This window comes from Peromyscus maniculatus, chromosome 10 (genome assembly GCF_049852395.1).
Source record: "Peromyscus maniculatus bairdii isolate BWxNUB_F1_BW_parent chromosome 10, HU_Pman_BW_mat_3.1, whole genome shotgun sequence".
Lineage (NCBI taxonomy): Eukaryota > Metazoa > Chordata > Mammalia > Rodentia > Cricetidae > Peromyscus > Peromyscus maniculatus.
The window spans coordinates 62,556,777-62,581,832 of record NC_134861.1 but is presented as its reverse complement, the minus strand read 5'-3'; the positions used below and the strand labels follow the sequence as shown (position 1 = coordinate 62,581,832).

Here is a 25,056-nt window from a genome sequence, read left to right as displayed (position 1 = left end):
CACTTCCTTAGCCAATGGTTCAATGGATACCATGTCTGCTTTCAGGGAATGCCTATAAGATCTAAGGCCAGTGCCTTCTTATTCCTGCCTTTACAACCCCAAGAGACATGCTTTGAAGTTCTGAAAAATAATTACGAGCATTGGCTTTTTAAGACCCTTTGGAAAAGACTAAAATGGCTTGGGGGTTATCACCAATGTGTGAAAAGGTTTCCTGAAGGCACGGAGTGTTTACTAGTGACTTCCATTTGGTCTGATGTATATGTGGCAGCTAGGCTTGAAGCTTTAAGTAAACTAACAGCCAGGCCCTGGGAGGCAGCCTGAGGTGTACCACAAGGCCTGTGCAGGGGTTCACACTGTGATCAGGTCACACCACCCTTCAGGGGCAGCTAAGAGTTTGGAATGGTGCCAGCATCAGCTTTCCAATTTTAGGCACTTGGCCTCACAACTGAGGCCTGTACAAAAGCTTCTTACTGACTAGAATCCCTTGGGAGTTTGCATGTGCTATTCCGCTTCCCTCACAGAAGAATCCCTTTCAGCGCTGGAGTGTGTGCAGGGAATTCTGGGAAATCAAAGTTTTTCATCATCGTATATTTCTAATGGTATTTGAACATCTCAGTGTTTGGGGAGTATTTGGGATTGAAACTTTGGCCTCACACATACTAGGCAGGCATTCCACTACTGATCTATGTCCTCACACCTAACACTGAAGTGTTTAAAACTGATTTGGTTCTGACCCTAGAGGAGGTATACATTTTAACAAAGCAAACACATTTATATGCCTTTGCTTGATTTAAGGTTATTTATTGAAGGAAGGGCATAAGTTAAAACTGCCTTAGCCTCTCAGTTCTCAAATTATCCCACCCAAATGCTTGTAAATTCTCAGTATGTGGGGGAGTGTGCCTGTGCTTTTATTAATGTACTAACTACACTGAACATACAGGGTTCCCTTGTATAACCCCTCTGTTATAGGCCTCGAAACACACTTTTACACTTTACTTTCAGAACATTGCTGGTTCATGATGAGTTATTGACACAAGTCCCTAAGCAACAGGTATGAGGGACTCCATTGTGACACGTTACTACAGGGAAATGTGACCCATTCTGCAGCAGGCCACTCTGTGACTGGGTTTGCAGTGGGGGAAGATAAGGAAGGCCTGTGCTTACCTGTGGCCTGAGCTTTTCAAGCCATCACTACTCAATGCACTCATCACCCAGAGCTGACTGGGTACCCAAAGGAATTAGAGATCTACCCTGAGGCTAGTCATTAACAAGCAAAAATAGACAGGACGGCTTCCATGGTAGTTGGGCTATACACAGTGTAGATGGCCTCAGCGGTTGCCATACTCCAAATGCTTTTTGATTTGGTGAGATTTCCTGAGAAAAGCTGATCCTGATGAGGATTTTGTGAATTTGTAGAGTATTAGTAATGTCATATTCTGTCTTTCAGTACTGACCTCTCCCCATCAAATCCTCTTTTTATCTTGGGGTACAAACTCGGGGCCTGATGTAGGAGAGGCAAGCACTCTACCAGTGAGCTATATTCCCAGTTACTTTAAAAAAAAACACCCCCAAATTCCTGATTTAGTTTCAGGCCATTCCCACTAAGGTTATAAATACAAGAGAAGCCACATGGCAAAGAGAAAAATACTCAGGCTTTTAGTGTTAAGAGTTCAAAGCCGGATTCAAATCCTTTCTCAGCTGCTGCTTGGGATATTGGACTTGACTTAATCTGAGTTTTCATTTCCTCAACTGTAAGTGGATATGGATAATACAACCCATCTGCGGGTAGATTCCAAGCAATATATGCAAAGTATCCAATGTCTTGTCTCCAGCACTTAGAAACTAGAAGCTAATGTCATCTGCGGGCTGATGGCTCCATCTGATGGGCCCAGTGACCCTGGTGCCAGCTGCTTTATCTACATGGTTGATATTTTTCAATAGCTATATAGTTAACTTCTTATTCTTCTCAGATCTTTGCTCAAATTGGTCCAATCAGATAAAATATATACCTTACAGCTTTTTATCCCAGCACTGCATGACCTTGCTTACTGAACTCATTGCCCAGCATATTACCTGAACTTCCTACTTAGTAGATTAGTCATGACAGCCATGTTTTCACCTCAAAGGCAGGTGTTTTGTCCACTGACACATTTCTAGTGCTTGGTGGACTCTTGATATTTGATAAAAAAATGAATGAAGAATTTAATGTGCTTGGCATTTTAAATGTTTGGTCAGTTAGGTTGCTGTACTCTCAAAGTCATCTCCTATCAGCTGTTGAGAAAGGGCAACACCCCAAGAGATGCTAATGGGACACCTAGAACCACTGGGGGCCTTTCAGCTGGCTCTCACCCAAGGCACACCACAGAGCATAAGGGGAGAGAAAGTACTGTTTGCACGGACTTAAGTATTCACCACCTGCTCCCATACCTACAATGCTTCACAACTTATGCCCACCAGGCAGCACAGGGGGAAATGTTTGAACATCCCTGGAAAAGTGGGAGGAAACTCCTGATAAATGAACAGCCCCACGAGTGTGATGTTGATCAAGTTCATGACGTTCAACAGAAACCTGCCTTCTGCTATTTGCGGACAGTTTCCACATCCGCCAACTATGGCTGCCTTGTTCAGACAGCTGTGTCAACAGCTCCCCAAGCCCCCACCCATCCATCAAAGGGCAATGACTAGAATTTTAATCAAACACAGGAGCTCTTAAGTAGAACCGAGAGGCCTCCGTTGTTAAAAGGGGCAACCACACCAGCCATGCCTTGAATCCTGATCGCTAAACCTTTAACATCTATCATGGCCTTTTGTGGTTGGTGCATGAGCTCCATAAGACAAAGGTTATCATCTCTATGTAAATCTGGGCACAATATTTGGTGCTTGTAGTTACATGATGAATAGCCACTGAACAAATAAAAGAACTTAGTTAATTCAATACACATTTCAAAGACCCTTTATAAAACCCCAGGGATGAGACACCAAAGACAGTTGATTCAATAAGATGGATAGAAGTTGAACACAACACACATATGAGCACACACACACACACACACACACACACACACACATTTTATGGGTTTTTTTTTTTCTGAGCTTGACATGAGATAGAGGCCCAAGTGTGTAATTCAACTGCTAAATGAGTTAATGCTATCTCAGCCCAAATTAACAAATAAGAAAAGCGAACGTAGGGTCTGAAGAACTAGCTCAGTAGTTAAGAGCACTTGTTCTTACAGAGAACCAGCGTTCAACTCCCAGCATCCATGTCGTGGCTCACAACCATCCAGAACTCCAGTTTTACAACGAGATGCCCTCTTTTGACTTATTCAGGCACCAGGCACACATGTGGTGTACAGACATGAATATGAGAAAAAAAATTCATGTATACAAAATAAAATAAATCTAAAAGTAAAACTTAAAAGAAAATTAATGTATCAAGGGCATAAGAAATAATGGTTTTCCTGCTTTAAAAAACAAAACAAACAAAGACAAAACAAAAAAATGAATGAGACCGTATCTAGGAAAGAGATACACAGGTCTGGGTGCACATTTTAGAAAAAATAAATCTTGACAGAACGGTGAGTGGTCCAGAAATGGAGTTGCGTGGATATGAATGGAAGGAACTAAATAGTATAAGGACATGCCTGGGAGAGACCATCCGAGCAGGAGAGTCATGTGAAACTGCTTGGTCACCTCACCATTTGGGCCCCAGCAGTGCCCTGAGCCTGTCTATCCTAGACGTATGAGTGATTGACACTCGTCTATTGCTCTTGAGACCTGGCAACCATTACACAGTCCAAGAGCAGTAACAGAAAACTGAAACAGAGATGATGGGAAATCTTTGCTATATAAAAAGAAACTAGCTTTTTTTCCCCTTTAGAGTTGTTTCTAAGTTTTAGTGGCTCTGAAGGAAAAAAAATGGCTTTATAGAGATTGGAGTCCTCCATGCAAAGCATAGGCTTTACTGAATGTGAGCTTGGAAACTAGCGAATGACAACTGAGAAGTCTGTCCAGGTACGGGCTGCAAAACCTGCCCTGCCTTGCTCTGAAATTGCTGTCACTGAGAACCTGAAGCAGGGGCGGTTGCATTCTCTTTTTACATCACCATACATGAAAACAACAGCAGAAGATCTATCTAGCACATAGTCAGTATACAGTAAATTAAAAAATAAAAGATGCTAAAGCTGATCACCAGTACCTGGATTCAAGAGAGACTATACAGAAATTGGTTCTAGAACTTTCAGTGAGAGCTAATCAGGCTACCAGGACTTCTGGTCTACCCTGGAATACTAAGCCAGCTGATCACTCTGCTTGCATCCCTATCATGCATAGTTAGCACAATTTCTTTAGATTTTCATCAGAAGGAATCCTAAGCCCTGTGACCTGGTTTCCAGGGCTTCTCAATTCTTGATCCTTCTCTCCCTAAACTCCTATTCTCCAACTACATCCTACTCTGCTTTGTGGGCTTAGATTCCTTGTACACAGTTTGCTCTGGGTTTCTGTGTATCTCTTCAGGTTCTTCCATCTGCCTGGAACACATATGTCTGGCAAATTCAAAGTACTGCAACAGAGTTTCCAAACTCTCCTTTTGTCTACCCCCCAAAAAAGCTTTCTCCATTTCCCAAGTAGGCTTGATTAATGTCCTTCTCTGTTTTTCCACAGTACCTTGGGCTACATCCTTCTTAATACTCTCTATTCTAAGTTGAAATGCCTTCCTCCCTCCAGAGAATCGGTTCTCCACAGATGGACAACCATGACTTCCACGGCTAGAACCCCGAATTCACAGCAGTAGGCACCGTCAATGTTCACATGGTCTGAAATAATGGGGGAAAGCCTTTGACTACAGTGAGCCAGAGATGAGTGGTCCTGTTTCCAAAACGGAGAGAAGATCCTTATGATGCCTGAACACTGATGACAAATGGCATCGATGATCACTTTACAGCCCTCACAATAGTCACATAAACCTCCTTTCAGACTTTGAAAACTAGAATCCTTCCATTTTTTAAAAAATAACTCAGCCAGAGTGCTAATGTAATTTCGTAAGTGGATAATTTTACAAGTTACTCCCATGCGCCCTGAACTTTCCTCTCTTAATTCTTCAACTTGGTCTTACCTCTGTTTACATCAAACTTTCAAACAACTATCATTAAATAGTGACATCAAGTGCAGAGCCTTATGGAAAGCACACATATTAAACAAGTATTTTAAGGGCCATTTTTATCCGGGCTCCTGAGAAAAAGCTGGCACTAACAGAAAATAAAAATCAGTGTCTAGGATGGGCAGGAATAGGGGTGACTGGAATATTTTGTGACCTAAAACATTCAAATGCTTATGCTTAGAATTTGATAGGTTAGTGAGGGGCAGCCTCAGAGAGCAAGGGGCAAAGAGAAATCAGATTCTAAGAGAACAAGAACCGTCTGCTCCATGAGCAAAACAATGTTGATTATAAACTCCTGGGTACTCAGCCTATGGTTCCAGGTTTCTAGAACATTCTTTCTTCCTCTCACAATGATCCTTAGGCAGGTTTAGCAGGTGTCATGTTTTAGAGATACTGATGTATGTAGGGACATAAAGGATGAGCCATTCTGGGAATCCAAGCACAGGGGCTTCACCTTGCTCACATACAGCAAGAACCTTCTCCACCACTATGGGACTTTGCAAATTTTCATAAAAGACCAAATAACACATCATTTTAGCCTCGAGGGCCTCATGTTTTCTGTCATGGCTGCTCAGCTCCACCATTCTGGAAGGAATGCAACCAGGATGTTGCATAAATCCAGAGAGCATGGCCGATTTCGGTGTTTATAGATAAAAATTAAAATTTCACTTCATTTCCATGCACCACATGATATTCTTCTCTTACCATTACCTCAACCCATTAAAGACACAAAAACCAGTCCTAATTCAGGCCATGGGTTAGGCAGTGGTTCACAGTGCCCTGCTCTGTTCTATACAAATGCTCTTCTTTGATTTCATATCTGCGTTTTTCTACAGCCAAATGCCAGCAAAATAGCCCACTGCTGGAAGATTCTCAGTATTTGACCATGTTGATGGCAAACTTAACTTTCATTTCATAAAGCAGAAAGCTATATAAAGAATTGCAAGACTTATTTTCTTTCCAGTCATTTTCTATGGAAGTTTTGAGGCCTGAGCACCGTTTCGTTTGTTTGGTTTTTTTCCTTCATGAGTGGAGAATTGTTTTTTTAAAAATTATTCAACTTTTTTCATCTATTTTACACACCAGTTACAGTTTCCCTTCCCCTCTCCCCCACATCCCATCTACCTTCCTTCCCATCCACTCCTCCTTGCCCTGTCCCATTCATAAAGGGGCAGGCCTCCCATGGGTATGAACAAAGCATGGCACATCAAGTTGAGGCAGGATCAAGCTCCTTCCCCTGCAGCAAGGCTGGGCCAGGTAATCCAGCATGGGGAATAAGTTCCCCAAAGCTAGCTAAGCGCCCCAGGGACAGGTCATGATCTCACTGACAGGAGCCTCAGTGTCAGACCAAGCTACACAACTGTCACACACACAAGCAGAGGGCCTAGGTCAGTTCCATGCAGGCTCCCTAAGTCCAGAACCCATAAGCTCCCGCGAGCTCAGGTTAGCAGTCTCTATGGGTTTCCTTATCATAACCTTGACACACATACACACACACACACACACACACACACACACACACACACACCAGCTCATACAATCTCTCCTCCCTTTCTTCAGCAGGACTCCCAGAGTTCAGTCGGTGCTTGGCTGTAGATTTCTACATCTGCTGAGCACCATCCTTGAATGGTCTCTAATGAGTTCGGCAATATAAGCCAAGGCTGTAATAAATGTCCATGATTATGAAAAGTCAATGAAACCCATGGAGTCTATAGATAGAGCAGAGGGACGAAAGACACATGTCACCGCTCCCGGACCATCTGTTCTCTTATCGGGTTGAGCAGCTGTCCTAACAACGACTTTCAAAACTTCCCATCCTGAATGACACTGGTCTCCTGTCACAGAGGCAGAGAGACAAGAGAAACACTGGAATCAGAGTTCATCTTCTATAGGTGTACCTGTACACAGATGGAAGTGGATACGTATATAGGGAGTTCTTTTCTGCCTGTTAACTGTAACTTTCTTTGTCATGAAAAATTGGTGTGACTCTCTCATGAGCATTGAAACTTACATAATTAATCATATTTTCCATGTTGCTATGGCACTAGGAAACTCAAGTCAAGTTCCTATCCCAATTACAAAAACTATGTATTTATCTTTTGGTTATATTGATACTTTCCACAGTCAAAGCTTTTATTTTTCTCAACTATATTAATATATTTTTATATGCTTTTATTAGAACAAAAGTGAGATATCAATTAGTTAACTCATTAATCTTAGTAGCCTGGTCTTTTTGTTCAAGCACACAGAAACAAGCATGTTAGTAACACATACAAAAAAGCATATTAGTAACATGGTCAGACCAAGATGAGCCCAACAAAAGCTTTCTTTCAAATGTCCCCTTTCCTGAGACTTCCACATCTCCATATGTTTCTGTTCTTCATCGGGCTGTTAGCATTCTGTTGCCATGGCACTCATTATTTACACAAACAATAAGCAAGGGAAGAATTTCTGCCCATTTCCTGACAACTACTCCTTAGAATCTCAGGCCAAGCGCTTGGGAGTCCAACTCTGTATACCAGAGATGGTGAGGCAGGATAAGCCCAAGCCGTTTAGTCTGCATTTTGAAAGTGGAAGACTTATTTTTTTAATGCCTAGAAGAGTGAAATAAGCTAACAGTACCAGGTGGTTTTTCTTACCCAACTAGCCAGCTGGTATTAATTGGGCATATAATATCATATAATATAATGTAAAATGAACCAACCAGATTGTGCATCACATTTTGACTCTTACCTTCTTATAAACAAGAAACAGATCTTTTAAATGGCCTTTTAGGGGTGTGTGTGTGTGTGTGTGTGTGTGTGTGTGTTGTACACATGTGTATATGGTATGGCCATGTGTGTGCCCCCCACTTCGTGGACATGCATGCAAAGACCAGAGGAAGACACTGGGGGTGTCTTCTTCTACTGCTTTTTGATTTATTCCCTGAGACAAGGTCTCTCACTGAACCAAAAGCTTTCCATTTAGGCTCGGCATGCTGGCCAGTGAGTTCCGAGGATCTGCCTGTCTCTACTCCCAAAAGCACGTGATTGCCAGCATGTGCTCACACACTGCACTATTTCCCCAATCCAGGAAACACATTTTTTGTTTGTTTGTTTGTTTTTTGGTTTTGTTTTGTTTTGTTTTGTTTTTGAGACAGGGTTTCTATGTGTAGTTTTGGATCCTGTCCTGGATCTCACTCTGTAGACCAGGCTGGCCTCGAACTCACAGAGATCCACTTGCCTCTACTTCCCGAGTGCTGAGACTAAAGGCATGCGCCACCACCACCCAGCCAGGAAACAGATTTTTAAACATTAGAGGAATGTGTAGAGGATATAAAGGGTGCTCTGCAGGCAGATATGTAAAGTGTTGGATCTTGCTGTATGGGTACACAGTATTAATTTCGAATGAATTGTCTGGAACCTAAGACAAATCAGAAAATAAATTATCCTACAATATCTTCCCAAATAAAACATATCTGCCTATCAATAGGTGGTTTCTATATAATAAGAGTTTAAAAAATACTTTTAAAATGTACAGAAACTGTGTTTTCCCCTAGCTCACAGTGGTAGGTATGGCAGCAGAAAGAAACACATTGAGGCGTTGAGCAGAGTGGGAAGAGCCAGCACAGAACTAGCTAGGTCACTTTGGTCAAACTGTTCATTGCACCTGAGCTGCCTTGTACTGTATAAAATGTGGGTTCTACAGTACACTTCTCAAGGTTGCTGAGAAAACAAACCAACAACAACAATAATAAAAACCCGTGGGAGGGGGCAGTGCCTAGAATGTGGCAAAATAAAAGTGAGAAGATGGTTGGAGAGATGGCTCAGCAGTTAAGAGCACTGGCTGTTCTTCCAGAGGACCCAGGTTCAATTCCCATCACCCACATAGTACCTCACAACTGTCTCTAACTTCAGGCCCAGGCACCACGCATGCATGCGATGCACATACATACATATATATGCAAGCAAAACGCCCACAACACATAAAATAAAAATATAAAAAACTTTTTAAAAATTAATAACAGGAGAAGGACAGAATGACATGCTCCAGGAGTCGGACTCTGCTTCTCTCTTTCACTCAGGCATGCCTGTGAGCAAAGACCTCCCAGCCCTAGACATCAGTGTGCTAGGAAACATGGCCACTCCTCTCAGCTACCACTTGGAATTCCTATAAAGAATAAACAGCAGACACAAAACGCTTAGCACATAATCGGCATGGAACATATATCTAACTGTCATCAACAATGTCTGATACATAGGAAGCATTCAGCTGACGGTCACCATCACTAATAGAATGGACTCAGCATCCCAAGTCTCACAGGTATAAAGCTTTTTGGCATCATTCAGTATTCCTTCCATTCATAAATAGGACAGTTCATGCCCTTCTGCTCTAGAGACAGAGAGTTTGGTCTGTAACACAGAGCTTTGGGCTTCTAGTCATCCATGTTGGGTTAGAAACCCAGCACTGGAGGTCCTTATACCTCCAGGAATGGTGGGGTCATTATGGAAACCTGTTCCTCATGGCTGTGTTCAGAAAGGGAAAAAGCTGGGAAAAGATTCGAGCATTGGGCTAGGTAGGGGCTGCCACTGGTGACGAAGTACAACTCCACGTTGTTCTTGATCCATAGAATGTGTGCCTGGAAGGCATCAATATTCAATTTTTTGTGAAACTGGCCGAAGGTCTGTAAATCAAAAATATAACCACAGGAAATGAGAATGACATCGGGGAATTACAGACTGATCAATTATACTTTGGGACAGGGCCAGGGCATGGCGTCATTAATCAAACAAAAGACCCTGATTTTTCTTTTTAATATGACAAAATTTAGTAGGGTCTTTAGAGGTTTTATGAATGGTGACAAGGAAGTTCTCAAACAAGATTCTCATGAATGGGATTTTTTTTTAAATGAGTACTGTGATCATTGCTAAAGTATTTTAAAGGGAAATAGTATGCCAAGTGTCGAGTTCAGTATACATTTCAAATGCAGAATGGAAACAAGAGGGTAAGTGGATGGTCACAGAGATGGGGCAGTTCAGGCTCCAAGCGTCTATAGCGTAGACCTCAAGCAGAAGGTAGCCACAAATAGGAGAAATGTAACAGTCTTACAAGTGGCCAAAGTTCTGGTCACCATCCACTGACAGTTCATTAGGGCTAGACAGCACACTGAGTTCACCCTGTGTGCCTCTGTTCCTCACAATTTAATTGATTACATGCTATTATGGTGCCATTTCACAGATATGGAAGCAGAAGTCTGAGGAAGGATGCGAAAGACATTAACACCTTCACCAGAGCAGTGACCATCACCAACTACTTGGGAACACACCCCATGCCCCAGGCAGAAGAAGCCTGCTCTGTTCACATAGCTCAGTTAGCCTCGTGAGGTTGGTGCTTGTGGTGGTATTGTGTTCCCCAAAATATTGTGCATGCTAATAAACTTATCTGGGGTCAGAGAAGAGAGCAGCCACAATATTAAACATAGAGGATAGGCAGTGGTAGCATACGCCTTTAATCCTAGCATTCCTGAGGCAGAAATCCCTCTGGATCTCTGTGAGTTCAAGGCCACATTGGAAATAGGCAGGCATGGTGACTCACGCCTTTAATCCCAGGGAGTGATGGCAGAAAGCAGAAAGGTATAAAAGGCGTGAAGACCAGAAACTAGAAGCATTTGGCTGGTTAAGCTTTTAGACTTTCAAGCAGCAGTTCAGCTGAGATTCATTCTGGATGAGGACTCAGAGGCATCCAGTCTGAGGAAACAGGATCAGCTGAGGAATTGGCAAGGTGAGGTAGCTGTGGCTTGTTCTGCTTCTCTGATCTTCCAGCATTCACCCCAATAACTGGCCTCAGGTTTGATTTTATTAATAAGTACCTTTAAGATTCATGCTACAGGTGCTAAAGTTACTCCCCACTTTACTGAATAAGACTGAGACAAGGTGACCCAAGATCACGTCACGGAAGTAGCTCAGCAGGATGATGGAGTTCCATACTTAACCCCTCAGACAATCGCAAGCAAAGGAAGACAATGCCTAACGGTCTCCTTTGTATGTGGAATCTGAAAGAGTCGAGGTCACAAAGTATGGAGTAGCCTGGCAGCGGGCACAGACTAGAGGACAGAACATAACCAGGATGGTGCTGGTCAGGGGGCACGAGGTGTCACTTAGACTGGAGGAGCCAGCGAGCTCCTGCATGGCGCGATGATGGCCGTGAGTAATCGTGACACATGCTTCAAGTTGGCTGAGCCAGTTTCAGATGTTCCCGCCTCTCAATGGCAAGTGTGCGAGGTGAGGGTACAGATTCATTTGCCGGCAGTCATCCTACATCATAACATCGCACTGCACTCCACGAGTAACCTACAATTACGTGCTCGTTAAAACAAAGGAGAAAACGAACAGCACGAAACAGCAAGTGCAAAGACAGTGCCCACTTGCAAACCTTTGGCTCTGTAGTAGTGAAGACCCAAGCTAACAGGGAGATCTCTGGCGTGGGAGCGGGGAAGGGGCTGCCTTGGCAGGCGTTGAGGAACCAGACATGGAGCTGAGCTAGAGCTACCTAGAGCTGACTTTGAGACGGTGGTATCTGCTGTGTTGTGTTACTGCTCCCTCCAATACAGGGCTGTCATCTTTCACAGCAGAAGCAATATGCTCCTGGCCTGAAACAACATGCTAAGCAGAACAGTAAATCAAGAGAGAAAAGGGAGGTTGATGTGCCTGAAAGATTCAGGAGCAGGGAATGAATGAAGGGGTTAAAGAGAAGAAGAAAGTGGAGATAAAAAACCAGAAATGCATCAATTCCATTCCACAGGCAGACAAGCCTAACACAGTATAAAGCAGGCTCATGGGGATTGTTCTCATTAAAAAACATAGCCACTGGGCCTGAGATGGCTCAGTCATACACCACAGGATGCATAAGCATGAGGGTCCGTGTTCCATCCTTCAGACGTGGGGGGGGGGGGGGGAGTAATTGCACCACATACCATAATCCCAGTGCTGGGGAACCAGAGACACCAAGTTCCCCGAGGCTCGCGAGCAAGCAAGCCTCGCTGATTTGGCAAGCGCTCGTTCAGAGAGAGATCCTGCCTCAAAAAAAAAATAAGGTAGCGAATGACTGAGATATACACTCATGTCAGCCTGTGCCCTCTGCACACACATATATGCCCATGTGCACCTGCACATATGCATGTGTGCTCACACCTGTGTGCACACCCCCACACAAACAATACATGTGTGAGGGTGTCTTTGTACACGGAAAGCAGTCTGTATTTGCAAATATTAAGTAAATGTCCATTAGAAGTCTGTGACACAGCCTGGACTGTATTGATGGGTAAATAGGAAAGCCAGTCAGAAACAATAAATCATTTTGCTAATGGTTAGTATTTCATGCTTGCAAACGGAACCAACTTAAAAACCTGAACGATGGCCCCAAAACATCTAAAACATCAAATAAGCATAACGTGTAATGAATATATTACTGGATATATTATTTTTTTCCTCTAACTGTTTAAAAGTATAAGCTCTCCATTTACCTAACTTTGGGAAGTCAAACCTGCACCTTACTCTAGTGAATCCCTTTCTGACCAAGCATGAGAGACTATCACTCTTAGCTTAGTGACTAAAAGGCCATTAAATAGAATGATGGAGGACTCAAGAACTACAAGTCAAGATGGAACAGCTTCTTCTCAAGACTGTGTGTGTAAGCAAGTGGCCGCTGGTCAAGGTCAAGACTGGGATTATAGTCAGATATAGTGGTAGCTACACCATCACTCTTGCTATGGCCTTCTCCTAGAGTTCTTTTTTCCTCTATCCCCAGTGATAACTGTCCATCATTTTCCATTGCTACTCTCTTCTCGTGCTGACAAACAGGAAAAACAAAACACCACTCAGCTTCTTTCTTAGAGAATGTGTTCCCCGCCACCGCCAGGAGATTCAGAACTCAAAGGGCCTTGATGCTTTTATCAATGCCACTCAGTGTCAAGGACAGGAAATAACAATATTTTTTTTCTTTTCTGACTCAAATACAATAGCCCTTTGTGAAGCTGCTAAAAAACTAGAAATAGAAAATTTGAGAAATATTTCAGGTGAGAGATCCTCATCAACATATTCCATCTTGCTTAAAACATCTCCAAGCTTTTCTTAGCATTCCAGCTCACACAGCACTGAACTTCAGCATGATTTAGCGGTTTCACTCTTGTAGTGGAAGGAACTCTGAGGTCATCACAAGGGAGAGAGCAGGGAGCTGTCCTGTGGGACTGAAGTCCCTGTAGGCATGTGTCAACTCAGAGGGTTGTTTTCAGAATGAAAACACGTGGGAAAGGCAAGAGAGAATAATGCAAATTACTGCATCCTCGTTACCTGGCAACCGGAGTTTAGATCAAGGACCCAGGAGGTAACTTAGGCAAGCTGGAGAGTCCCTGAAGGCTAAGCCTATGACAGCAACCAGCAGGTGTTCTCATTGGCTGCCCAGCACAGATAAACGAGGCCCTTAGTTTGGGAAGCTTGACCGTGTTGGTGTCAGTGGGCCTGACCTAGCAATTGGAGATGACGGAGACCAACAGAAGGTGTGTGGTGTCTACGGTGGGCTCAGACATTACAGATCCAGTGAAGGAAAGACACACAGAGAGATACACATGATGGAAACAGGGCTTTGGGGAGCAGGGTGAACTTGGTAATGGGAAGGTAGAGAGCTGCAGGGCACCAGAGGCTCCTCCTGGCCTCCTTCCTTAACGGCTTCTCCTTGCCACACCAGTCCCCTTGGGCTCAACTCCTCCCTTCAACGGGAGAAAAGCAGATGACAGCCAAGTCTGCTTCAAGTCCTGCCAAGAAAAACTTTGCAGGGTTAAGAACACACACATAAAAAGCTTTAAATATCACACTACTGTGGTTATTTTTTTTTTCCGTAAGTTTCCGGGGCACACATACACACAGGGAAATGTTGCTTTTATTCAAAGGGTTCAAGAATGTTCACAGTCTATCAAGGAGCTACTATGTCCTCCGGCTCTTTCACCAGCTGGATCTGTTCTCCAAAGGGCTGGAGATTTATTTCAGAGCAGCCGATGTTTCAGTTGGTCCATTAGAACCCAAAGCATAGCATGGGAAGCCTCCAGCATAATCACAGGCCCGTGGCTGAGCAGGCTTGGGGGACATGGGTGGGCAGTCAGGAAAACAACACTAGTTCACTGTGTTACTTGAGCAGGAAAGTGTCCCCACAGGACACAAAGTTGACTTCCAGATAGAGCCAGAAATGTAAATATCTGAAGAAAAATGGTTTCTACGATGGTGAGTTTGTTGACATGTCCCGCAAATCTGTCACCCAAAAGAAAGGTGGTGGAGGTGGTGGTGGTGGTGGTGGTGGTGGTGGTGGTGGTGGTGGTGGTGGTGGTGGTGGTAATTAACCACGACTTGTGAAATGTCAGTGATAAAAATTAATCTCAAAATGAACGCATGCCACACACTTTCTAGAAAGGTGCAGACAGGTATCTTTCATCATCATCATCATCATCATCACCATCATCATCACAGCCCGACAGCCAAGATACCAGGATCCCAAATGGCACTACCTAACAGAGGATCTGAGATCTGGATGGGGAAATTAAGATGGTGACAACATCCCTTCGTGTGTTGTTCAATCAACCATGTTCATAAAGGAGATGTGACGACTATGAAGGTACACATCACTGTACTGTACCACACACCAGCCTTCATCCTGGTGCTCAGGGAAAAAGTAAAAGCTTCATTCTGAAGCATTTATCTAATTATCCTTTATCAATAAAAACTCAGGAGTCAGATACCGGGTTAAGAACCTGAATGATCAGAGAAACAGCAGAGAAGCGACCAGTGACCTCCTCCTCTCTCTCTCTTCTTCCTCGATCCAAAAAGGGCTGAGAATCTTTCTAAACCTCTCCCTAGTACTTCCTGTGTCTATCTGTCCTCGGTCCTCCAAAACCTCTATGGCTAATTGTGGTCAGCTAGTAGGTCGCTCTGCCTTCTGAATCAAAGTAAACTTTATTGTCAGTCGCAGGAGTATCAGAGTGAGAACAAAACATATCATTCAATTCAGGCGAGGAAAGCAGAACTGAACTTTCTGTCATGTGGACTGAACCTGTTGATTTCATGAAAAACCCAACTTTCTAGTTCAGATACAAAACACTTTCTCTATAGAAGCACAAAGAAGACCTCAATACATCCAAATATAATTCACCCTTTCCCTGCAGAATCACCATGGTGGCCGGGACCCTGTACTCATATCCTAAAAACTGGGGGTGGAGGATTAGTACTGCTCAGTACTGTGGGGCTCAGGTCTATGTGCTCTCCATACCACCCCACTTCCACTTTGGCCAAACCAACTGCACCCCTGATTTTCTCCACAAATTTCCTCCCAACGAGGCTCCACTAGTTGAGGGCAACAGCAGATTCCGTGTGCTTGGCCCAGATTCTGCCACCTATTGTGTGAGCAAGGAGGAACAGTGGAGAGGTAATCCAGAGACAGCCGCTCACACGGTGCAATGGGTGAGCTTTGCCGAGAGTAACATCGTTCCTCCCGCCACTTAGGAACCCCTGGGTGTTCCCCACCTTGGGGCATCACGCACAACACCAAACAAGCCACTGAAAATGCAAAGGAGGAGATGAGGTGGATTCTGGGGCTGCTGGACACACTTGGAGATAAGGACTGCACCCTGCGGTGGCTCTAGAAACAGGTCTTAGAGGCTCCTTTTTTGCTAGACCTTCCCCAATACCAGCTGCATTCGCCAGCCCTAGTTCATGGCTCTCATGGGGGAGGGGTGAAGCTGTGTGAAAAGATGGCCCAGTCTGACACTAAGAAGTCTGCAGAGAGCCAGCCAGCCTCAAAAGGATACCCCAAAGAAAGAAAAGAGTTCATGGGAAGAGAAGAAGAAATTCCAGGCTAAGGGGAAAAAAAGAAAAAAGGCAGCTGTCACAGCTCCTGAAGAGGGGATGCACAAATGTGAGCAGGCACTGGCTGCTGAATCCAAGGCCAAGGGCCCCGTCACTCACCTGCCCAAGAGTATCTTTATGTTGGATGAGTTTAAGCATAAGTGCTCCAGCGAGGCCATCCTCTCTGTGGTTCTGCCGTATTTGAGGGAGCACTTTAGGAAGGATGGCTCGTTCCTGTGATATCCTGAGTTCTGCTTCCCTGAAGTGCTTGCCCAGACCTTCATGGGTTGTAGCCTCATCAATCACAGGAACGTACCAGAGATCGGACAAACTGGGGAAGAATGCCTTTGCTCGTGCTACCCTCTTTGGAACCAATGACAACAGATCCATTTCTGGTGTTTGGGTCTACAGAAGCCAAGAGCATGCCTCTCCCCTGAGTTTAGATTGGCAGGTGGACTTAAGAGTCATATACATGGTGGAAACTGGGTCCTTATAACTAAGAGACCTAGACTCTGGGTCTAGGTCTTTTCCTGGGACATGAAAGAAAACAAACACATAATTCATGAATTTTATATCTTTATATTTACATGCACAATTATAGACCAACATATTTCCTTTAAAAGATAGTGCATGCATGTTTATAATCAAAACTAAGTATCATTAGACATTCTGAGCCCTGAGGTCAACCAGCTGTCCTGGGAACACTCACCAGAGAAGAAAGTGCTGGATCCACCTAAGGAATTGGCATCCAAATCTCTTAGGCATAGTTTCATGTTATTTTCTCCTTCACACATTTGATGCAATTAGCTCCCACCAAATCCAGATATTCATCACCCCCAAAGCCCACGCTGATGATAACAGAGCCTCATTATTTCTTGAGAGTCAATGGATCCCTCGGCCATTACACGTGGTAATTGGTAATAGGTAATTCTTCAGGACTATTACAAAAAGTAGTCCATCATTTCTTTTGCTCTGGTTTTCACTGTGGGAGGATTCCCCAATAGAAGCACTGCCTAGGAGGTTTTTCTTCCCTACTGTTAATACTGTGGCTGATGTAAGACACTCCCACTCATGGAAACACGCAGAGCAGTATCCCTCATGGTGAGACAGAATGTGAGCCCTATGATGGAGCGATGTCTGCAAAGTGATGGGGTGAGAAAAGTCCTGTGTGTATTTATTTTAAGGCAATAGAACAGGGTCAGTGTCAGAAAATAGCAGGGGTATTTAAGGGGCAAGGAGGGAAAGAGACAGTCAGCTTTCCGTCCTTTCTTCTCCCTTCCTTCCTCCCTCTTGCCTCCCTTTTCTTCTTTCTCCCTTCTTTACTATTTCTCACTTTCCTTCCTTACCAGTCTACTCATATCACTTTTCCTCCTAGGTATTTTTCCCTTCCTAAAAGTTATTACTAGATAAGTAGGTAGGAAGATGGGGGCGGGGGGGGGGTAATATAAGTCTGTAAATGTGTTAAGGACTTAATTGCCTTGATTGAATAATTTGGGCCCAGAAGCTTCCTACCATCAATACCAAATATGTAGATGTAAACATGTCCAAGAATATCCTAAGTTTTCCCATATTTCTAAGTGAAAAATGTAGAAGCAGCCGTGTGGATAAAAAATCAATACATTGGAAACTTCTAGGCTGGTTAGATTTCTGGGAGTATAAAATTGAACCCGAACAGGAAGATGAAATAAGACTCTATCAAAAATGATTCCAGCCGAATCAGGGCTGGAGTGAAAATCCCAGGACATATAACGAGGGCAAAGTGATTGAACCAGAGCTGTCCTCTGGCCCAGAGAAGTCAAGAAGCAGCCAGGGAAAGCAGAGCAATTCCAGGCCACTGCTCATCCCCCAAGTATAGCTGAGGTCAGGGTCTCCGAGGTCAGGCCTGGGTTCAGCCCTTTGAGAGGCAGGAAACCACAAGAGCAACTTTTCAAGATGTACTCTTTATGGTATTTGCAGGGACGGCCAACAACAGCCAGAGGGCTGTTTACCAACAGCATTCTCCAGCACCTCCCTCAGAAATGACTGCTGAAATTCCTGCCAACACTTACATGGGAACCAAAGAGAAGAGGCCGAGTGCAGCCATGTAAAACATGCCCCAGTCATTTCGTAATCTCCAGCTCCGTGCAGATGGCTGCTGTGGAAGAAATGACTGCTTACAGAACGGAGCCCAGAAATCCATCCAGCCTTCAGAAAGAAAGCAAGAGTGAAAATTAACCGCCATGCTCTGGAACTCAGAGCTCTCTGATGTCTAGGAATAAAACATTCACAAAGGAGAGGAAATGGGGTCAAGGGCAAGTACAGGTCATTGTTGAAGGCGGTCAGTGTCAAAAAGGGCACGCCATATTAAAGTAGATGTTCTACAGACTGGAGAAGCCAGATATAAATTAGTGTATCGCCATATACCCAAGAGATGTGGGGCTCTGGGCTCTGGAAGGAACCAAACACAGGCTCAATTGCCAAGACAGTACCAGAAGCTACAGAAGCTGGCTTTCATCAAGTCATCTGCTCAAAGCTGGGCCTTGGGACCCTTGGGACCCATTATCTGGGGCTCATCCTTGTCTCTCCTTTATAACGATACGAACAGATCAGAAGAGTTTGGTATGCCACTCTACATAGACAATCCTCCCTGCTTCACCCTACAGCCTAAGAATGAGTACAGACACACTGTTCTTCTAGATCTACTGGACATCCCTTTTGAAAGCATCGGGAAAAGGGACACGGAGCTGAGTGTCTTGGTCTTGACTAGTTGGTGGCACCCTACAGAGTTTAGACAGCAGCATCCATTGGGTAAGACCTGAGGGGACTGGTTCTAGCACTGGCCACCTGACATTTGGTTTAGTCCTGGATGGGGTAGAAGGGCAGTCAGTACTCAGGAAAGATTAGATATCTCTCTCTCTCTCTCTCTCTCTCTCTCTCTCTCTCTCTCTCTCTCTCTCTCTCTCTCTCTCTCTCCCTCTCATGCATGTACACTTGCACACTCACCACACTCACACACACTCAATGCATGTACACTCACACATGCACAAACACTCACACACATATCACATACTCACTCACACACACTTAACCTTCAGAGATAAAATCTCAAAGAATTCCAAATTCGTCTCATTGACCAATCCTCCTCCTTCACCTCTTCTTCCTCCCCTCATTTCTCTCTTCTCCCTCTTATTCCTTCATCTTCTCCTTTTACTTTCCTTTCTTCTTTTCCTGCTCTTGCAGGAAAACCCCTAAGGTAGTTACCAAGCCCATTTTACAGGCAAGTAAACTCAGGCTTCAAAGGATTAAGGAATCTGCCAGAGTACACAGCCACGAAGCTGAAAATTCAGGGTTTCAGATTACCAGCTTACTGGATAGAATGTCAGCTGCCAACAAAACTTACCACCCCCTTCTGAAAGATAGATTTTGAAGGCTGGGGCTATGCGGAATGTATTCTATTCATTCAGCAAATACCTACTGAGCATCTACTGTCTACCAGGTGCTAAAAATGCCCCAACTGGCATGAGCTTTGGCCCTAGGTAGCTACATTCTCCTGCTTCTCTAGTTACGTGTCTTATCATCAAAAGAAGAGGCTGCTGAATATGCTATTCAAGGGAGCCCAGAAAGCAGCTTCTTTTCTATGTCTTTGAAGGAAACGATCTCATTTTTTCCCCCAGGACCCTCCAAGAACCATTTGGTGACATGCAAAGAGGCTGGAGGGACAGCTATTAAGGAACACAAGGAAATGTACGGCATGAAGTCAGGAGGAGGGAGGAACAAATATGGCGGCCTTTGTGTCAAACAGGGAGGGCTGAACGAGTGGTGTATTCTTGTCCCTTCTCTACCCGAGGAAGCTGGGAGAGTTAGAGCCATCCGTAACACTCAACACAGAGATGTTCTCAACTGTAGAGAAAGCAAGCTGCAGAGTGTGGCTCGCACCCCTAGGCAGACTCCCCCGGGTCCCAGACAGCTAGCTGCGGAGACCAGCAGCCTCTGGTAGTCCCCACTTACACAGTGCAGAACAATCCCACAATCCCCCTCTCCCCTGGCGGCTGAATCAGCCGGGCTGGGATGCTCCAGGGAGAAGAGTTAGACTCTAGAGATATTTGGTTTACTCTGCACCATGAAGGAAATCACAGTAGTTCAGGGAGAGAATAAAAATGGGGAGTTGGCAGAATCAAGGTGATAAAAATAGATTTTTTCCAACCCTACGAAGATGAATCATTTTGCCACGGGGATTCGTGAAGCGGTTTCAATTTGGTTTTCGATCCAGCCCCATAAATTTGATGAAGGGATATTTCCTTCCCTGGGCAACCAGTGCCATGAAGTGTTCATTCAGTCTTCAGACAGCTTTGACGGGACTTGATTAGAAGATTGCTCAGGAATAACCTCCAGTCTTTTCTCTGCCTGCTACAAATATGGATTGTGATGGACAAGGACCAGCGAGTGAGGCTGGTTATCCAGCCCTTGAATCCAGAACCACTGCCTCTTCCTCCCAGCTCGGTTTTCTCCCTGATTATTTCCCTCTTTGTTGTCATTAAAGGAGATTTTCACAATGCAAAGGGGGTAGCTGAGGAAAGAGCAGAGTGTGAGAGGTCCCAGGTGAGAGGTCTCTCCATGGCACCAGGTGCTGTCAGGAATGACGCAGTGTGGGCATCCGTCTTTAAAACACAGCAGGGGTGCTTCTCATTCACAAAATTCTTAACATTCTCTTGAGTTTGACAAATTACTATATCTGTGCCTTTAGCTGCATACCCATAAAGGAAAAGACAATATTCTGCTTAGCGGATAAAGCCTATTTAAAGCAACTGGCAGTGGGGAGGGGGGGGGCAAAAAGTAAAAATCCATATCAAAGGCTCAGTGATAGGAAATTGATTCTGGAATTACTTTAGCTCATAAAAAGTACTGTTTTAAACTAAACGTAAAAATCCGCATAGCCTCCTTCCTTCTCCCCTGAACATCCATCACATACACTTTCCAATAACGGATCTTACTCACCCCAGCATGTCCTCACTCTCTGCACTGAGCTCCAGCAGACTCACACAGAGAGATGGGAGGTGCACCTCCCCTCGTGTGAGCCCCTCACCGCAGCAGCCCAGATGCCCCTACATTCTCCTGCTCAGCAAGATCCTCACTACCACAGAGCCAAGCTTGGGGCAGAGCAGGCTGCAAGAGCTGAAATGCTGATGTGGAAAAGGAGGATGAAGTGCTAGGGAGCCGATTGCCACATCTATCGGGAAGGGAGGCGGGGATTCCGCCCCCTTGGAGGAAGAAGAGGAAGCTGTCCCCAGACCCCCGGAGACCCAGATACCATAGCACAAAACAACATGGTGGCAGTCTCCGGGCGGCACACAGTAGGCTTGCAGTACTGCCAGCCATTCTGGGACTGGACTGAAGGGAGTGTGACGCAGGGCACAAGGCTTGAGTTCCAACTCAGTGACAAACCAGCTGCGGGGGCCTGGGCCAGTTACCACCTTCTGGGTCTCAGTTTCCCCATTTATAAAATAATAGCGCTCTAAAACAGTCAGATGGCCCCTAGTCTTGCAACCATGAAAACAAACACAAGCCTAATAAATAAATAAGCACTGCTATGGTTTACCGGAAACACACTACATACCATTCACCATCATCTTACACACTTGACATGTGTCAGCTTGCTTGGTCCCACAATGCTGAGATGAGATTTATTAGCTCCATTTTATAGATGAGGAAACTATCACATGCGCTCTGTGAATCCCCATGAACGTAAAAAAGATCATCATATCCATTCAGTGTTTTGAATTTAAATGGTAGCATTTAATCTCTGTGCTTGAAATTGAGGTGGCAACTGAGAATGGAATCCAGCGCCGCTGGGTGATTAATGTGTTTACAGCCTCTGCTGGTGTAACTCTGAGATACCAGTATTGACGGTCATAGCCACTCATGCTGCTGCAGAAACCATTTCCCACCTGTTGGTTTTTATTAAAACTCCATAAAGGGCATGAAATATTTCTTTGTGCAGATTCTAAAAACAGGGTCCTGAAATATGTGAGCAGAAATACCGTGTATGGATTTACTGTTTGGAATTTTCAGGTGCTATAAAACACAGTGTTTACAACCAATCCATCACTTATAAAACTTTATTAGATTGATAGGCCAGCAGAGTCCCTGGCATCCTGCTATTTATTGACACCAATAGATCATCTAGTAGGCTGGCTTTTAACATTTATTAATAACTTCTGTGCTTCCTGGTCCTTCCGCTGTTTCCTCCCATTATGGCCTCCTTTATCGTTCCTGTCATTTACTCTACTTTTTTTTAAGTAAAATATTTACTTGAAGAGAGTTTTTAAATTTACAGAAAATTTGCAAAAATAAAAGAATTTCAATACAACCAAGACCCTGGATCTCAATGCTTGGGATCATCTGTAACCATTGCTGAACAGATGCACGCAGAGTGCTGTGAACCAAACTGTGTTTCACTCCAAAGGCCTTCATTTCTTCCCCAATGTTCTTTTCCAGCTCTTTGATACCATCTAGGATAGCACAATACATTGTCCCCATAACTTCCCAGGACTTACTTTGTTTCTGAAACTTGCCTGTTTTTTTTTTTTTTTTTTTTTTTTTTTTTTTTTTTTTTTTTGGTAATGACCTTGGCAATTGTGAAAAGCTCTGGCCGGGTACTTTCTAGAATGTTTTCCACTTGACTTTGCTATTTTTTCCCTCATGCTTAGCCATGTGAGGAGGACCATAAAGGTTAAGTACTATTTTTACAACACTTGTATCATCCACACTGCTTTTATTTTACGTTTTGGAGGTTGGCTTTTCATTTTATATGGGGGTAGGGGGTGGCTGTCTCACTATGTTTTCCAGGCTGGTCTTGAACTCCTGGCTTCAAGTGACTGTCCACTCCTTCCTTGTGTAACTGAGACTGTAGGTCTGTGCCACCACCATGCCTATTAGTCACCATATTTTTAAAAGCTTTATATTTAAGTAGAACAGCAGCTTTATGGTAACAAAAATTGAACTTGGAAAAAAACAAGTTAAATAGTGAGGCCTTTGCTTGGTTACCCTGTAGTTTACATGGTTGAGAAGACAAGAGAGAAACTAAGGCTCGAATCCATTTTTAGATGACTGTGGAACTCTTAAGCTTCTAGCGGGAAGCCAGTTAATTACCAGATAGGTGTCTAGCAATTCTTTTGAAAGGCTTGCCAAGACAAACTTCCTACAAAAACAGTCTCAGAGGAAGACGTACTGGAAGAGCAATGTTATTTCAGCCAAGTATGGCCTACTGTTCGTCTGATGCCTTCAAGCGGGCAGGGATTTTTTTTTTTTTTTTCTTGTCAAACTGTAGAAACCCCATGAGCTCAAGTTGGGAGTCCACGGCAAGAACTCGTTCTGTGGAAATTTCTTTATGTAAGCTGTGACTATGAAAAATAGGTAAGACTCAGACCAGAACATGTGTTCCTGCTCTTATATATTTTTCCTCACACGTCCTAATTAAAGGTTTTATTCCCAAGGGGGGGAAGTGATGTAATGTCACAGGCTGCCGAACTCGGCCCAGTGAAAGATAAGGGAAAACAACTGGGCTCTTTCTTCAAAGAAAGGTTTGTTTTCTCTTCCCCCAGAGACAGGAAGAAGAAAAAAAAACCTAAGGGAAGGATAAAAAAGCTTACCGAATTCCTATATTTAACTCCCACCTTTGCAGAGACACAAAATGATGGTGGAAAGAAGTTTGGAAAATAATTTACAGTGTATGAAGAGGTAATTAGACTCCAGCAAGCGACACTAGTCATTCACGGCACATGTGAGTAAGAATTTAGGTGGCTGGCTGGCTTATTCACTGCAATGGGTTGAATTGTACCCTCACCCCTATAACTCAGAATCTGACTGTATTTGACTTTAAAGAGGTCATTAAGTTATAGGAGATCATCTCGGTGAAACCTAAGCCAAGCTGTGATGGTGTGTGTCCTCATAAAAAGTGGAAATGCAGGCACAGACAAGCGTGGATCAGTGCAGAAGATGGCCACCTCTACGGTAAAGAAAAAGGCTCAGAAGAAACCAGGGCTTGTGGCGCCTGGATCTTGGTCTTCCACGTTCCTCCAGAATTTTGAGAAAACACATTTCTGTTGCTCAAGCTGCCCCAGGGTATGGCACTTGTTACAGTAGTAGAGCAAACCGACAGGCTCCCTTGGCACTAACAGTCAAGGTCAAGGGGTAGGAGAAAGGCTCGGAGCGTGAGCCCGGTGGGGATTACCTAACACGCTGTCATCCATTAGACAAAGGACTTTCAAAGTTTCCATCCGTCATGATTTCAAATCTAACTCCAACAATTAACGACTCCTCCTGTGGCTTCGAGTCCTTTTCGTCTCTCTCTCCTCTTCCTTGAGTCCTTTCAGTACTGACCAAACACACCAAGACTACAGTTGGGGGTGGGGGGAAAATTCAAAGTTTGTGATTCTGGGACAAGAAATGATTTGTTCTTGTCCATACTTAAACATAAAGATTTAATGCCAAAATTTTTCATTCATTAACTGAGTCCAAATGGTGTTGTTTTCCCCGAGTTTCAACCTAGTATGGTCTTTACTCTGCCAAACAGCTGCTCGTGACCATCTCTTAGAGATAGCCAAGTCAGTTCATCCAAAACAGAATTGATCTTTGCTCTTGGACCCCATTTCTCATTCCCCTGCTCCCACGATCCCTATTAATGGCATTAGCATCCTCCAAGTTGCTCAGGTCCAAAACATGGATGTCATCTTCCTAGCGTTATTTATTGTGTTTTTACCAAGTCCACCACGTACATATTTTTAACATCTGAAATAAAGTTGCATCTTTCCATTGCTGGTGCCTTAGCTTTGTGTCATAACTGAACTGGCAGGTGGTTTTTATTAGGCTAGGCTACTAAAAACTGTATGTCTTATAAAATGATGGCTTATTGCATCTGGAGACAAATTCTATCTTCTCATGTCCATTCCTCCTGGCCTTCATCTAGGCTTAGACGTGTGTCATCTCTCGTTTGGATTTCTCATCTCCTACTCAACTGATTTAATTCCTCGTTTCTTTCCATCACAGCCTCCCCCACAC

The 25,056-nt window shown here is 44.0% G+C and overlaps 1 protein-coding gene, 1 long non-coding RNA gene and 1 pseudogene across 20 annotated transcripts in view; 2 read left to right on the top strand and 1 right to left on the bottom strand.

The window, feature by feature from the left end:
• Limch1 (LIM and calponin homology domains 1) overlaps positions 1-25,056 on the bottom strand; it is a 325,160-nt gene that overhangs the window by 135,037 nt on the left and 165,067 nt on the right. The gene's annotated exons all lie outside the window — the stretch shown is intronic.
• On the top strand, positions 9,378-20,558 carry LOC121832646 (uncharacterized). Its single transcript, XR_013042940.1, has 2 exons — positions 9,378-9,457; positions 17,977-20,558. It is a non-coding gene; the product is annotated as an uncharacterized LOC121832646 (long non-coding RNA).
• Positions 13,143-16,586, top strand: LOC143266842 (elongation factor 1-gamma pseudogene; annotated as a pseudogene). The gene has a single exon (XR_013043096.1). The product of XR_013043096.1 is annotated as an elongation factor 1-gamma pseudogene (transcript).